The 1,994-nt window shown below is 50.4% G+C and overlaps 1 non-coding gene across 1 annotated transcript; it reads left to right on the top strand.

The window, feature by feature from the left end:
* The first annotated feature begins 1,417 nt into the window (after positions 1 to 1,417).
* TRNAQ-CUG (transfer RNA glutamine (anticodon CUG)) lies at positions 1,418 to 1,489 on the top strand. Its single transcript has one exon. It is a non-coding gene; the product is annotated as a tRNA-Gln (tRNA).
* The last annotated feature ends 505 nt before the right edge of the window (positions 1,490 to 1,994 follow it).

The raw sequence follows: 1,994 nt of genomic DNA, 5'->3' as shown, positions 1-1,994 counted from the left end.
ACCAACCAACCAAGCAAACATAGAAGTATATGAAGAAAAAAATAAAGGATTCTGTGCTTCCCAATCTCACTGGATTGCTGTCTTCTATTATATACTACAGGGAGGAAGGGGGCAATGTGCCCAGGAAGTACCATGTCCTGTTTTGACAATCATCTGGCCTCCTTGGGCAAACAGAAAAGAAGGAAAAGCATAAAGAAAATAACAGAAATTTTACAGCTATTTCATCTCTGGGCTGGGCACGGTGGCTCACACCTGTAATCCCAGCACTTCAGGAGGCCAAGGCTGGCGAATCACTTGAGGTCAAGAGGTCGAGAGCAGCCTGGCCAACATGGCGAAACCTCATCTCTACTAAATATACAAAATTTAGCCTGGCATGGTGGCCATTGCTTATAATCCCAGATACTGGGGATTACAATCAGCTGAACCCAACAAGACGGAGTTTGCAGTGAGTGGAGATCGCCCACTGCCACTGCCACTGCACTGCATTCCAGCCTGAGCAACAGGAGACTCTGTCTCAACGGAAAGAAAGAAAGAAAGAGAGAGAGAGAGAGAGAGAGAGAGAGAAAGGAGAGAGAAAGAGAGAAAGAGAGAGAGAAAGAAAGAAAGAAAGAAAGAAAGAAAGAAAGAAAGAAAGAAAGAAAAAGAAAAGAAAGAAAGGAAAAGAAAAAAGAAAAGAAAAGAAAGAGAAATTTCATCTCGGCACAGGAAACTGCGACCGAGGCTTTAAGGAAAGAAAGAGAGAGAGAGAGAGAGAGAGAGAGAAAGGGAGAAAGAGAGAAAGAGGAAAGAGAAAGAGAGAGAGGAAGGGCCGGGCGCGGTGGCTCAAGCCTGTAATCCCAGCACTTTGGGAGGCCGAGACGGGCGGATCACGAGGTCAGGAGATCGAGACCATCCTGGCTAACACAGTGAAACCCCGTCTCTACTAAAAAATACAAAAAACTAGCCGGGCGAGGTGGTGGGCGCCTGTAGTCCCAGCTACTCGGGAGGCTGAGCCAGGAGAATGGCGTAAACCCGGGAGGCGGAGCTTGCAGTGAGCTGAGATCCGGCCACTGCACTCCAGCCTGGGCGACAGAGTAAGACTCCGTCTCAAAAAAAAAAAAAAAAAAGAGAGAGAGGAAGGGAGGGAAGGAAGGAAGGAATTTCACCTTGGCACAGGTAACTCTATGACCGAGGCTTCAAGGGCTCTTCTCTGGCCCTAAACCCAAGTGGATTTTGCCTCATTTTCCGAGATGCAAATGAAATGATAGAAGTCGATCAAAGGAGAGGGCAGAGAGGAAGCAAGAGGGGTGGCTCTTCTTGCAGGCCCACCTTCCTCAAGTGTTGCTTGTGGGATCAAAAGAAATGTCTTGACATGGGTAGGTGGGAACTATTGCTACTTATTAGGAATTCAGACTACTGTAGCAAGTTTGTATTGCGTGGTTCCATGGTGTAATGGTGAGCACTCTGGACTCTGAATCCAGTGATCCGAGTTCGAGTCTCGGTGGAACCTTACTGTTTAATTAGGATGGTAGTGCCGTCTTTTACTCCCTAAATGGAATGGGGATTCTGCTGACGTTCAGAAGCTCTGCGCTGCAGGCCTCCGTGTCCCTTCTGCTACCTCTGTCTGAGCCTCGCGATGTCGCCCGTGCTCTTCGTTCCCTCTTCCTCTCCCTCTTCGGTGTTCCGGGTCCCAGAAACCGGGTTCTCGCAGTGGCCCCGACCACAGCGAAACTGCCGAATCATCCAGTCGGGATGACCGAGCCTGCAGGGTCCCCTTCCTGGGCCAGCCTCCTGGCAAACAGCAATCGGAGGCTCGGATCCCCACGCCAGGGACCCAGCGACCCAGCAAGTCCTCACCCCCTCTCAGGGCGACCTGGGCCTCGGGGTGAGAGGTCTCCTCCACCAAAAAGGCTGCCGCCCCTCAATCCTAGACCCCGAGATTCCTTTCGCCCGGGAAATCTCGTAATGGCACCCATTGTCATTTTGGAAAGTAAACAGTGGCGTGAGAAATGTTG

The sequence above is a fragment of the Macaca mulatta genome, chromosome 1 (genome assembly GCF_049350105.2).
Source record: "Macaca mulatta isolate MMU2019108-1 chromosome 1, T2T-MMU8v2.0, whole genome shotgun sequence".
In the NCBI taxonomy this organism is placed as follows: Eukaryota; Metazoa; Chordata; class Mammalia; order Primates; family Cercopithecidae; genus Macaca; species Macaca mulatta.
Note: the sequence above shows the minus strand (reverse complement) of the source record. Positions and strands in the feature narration are given on the sequence as shown.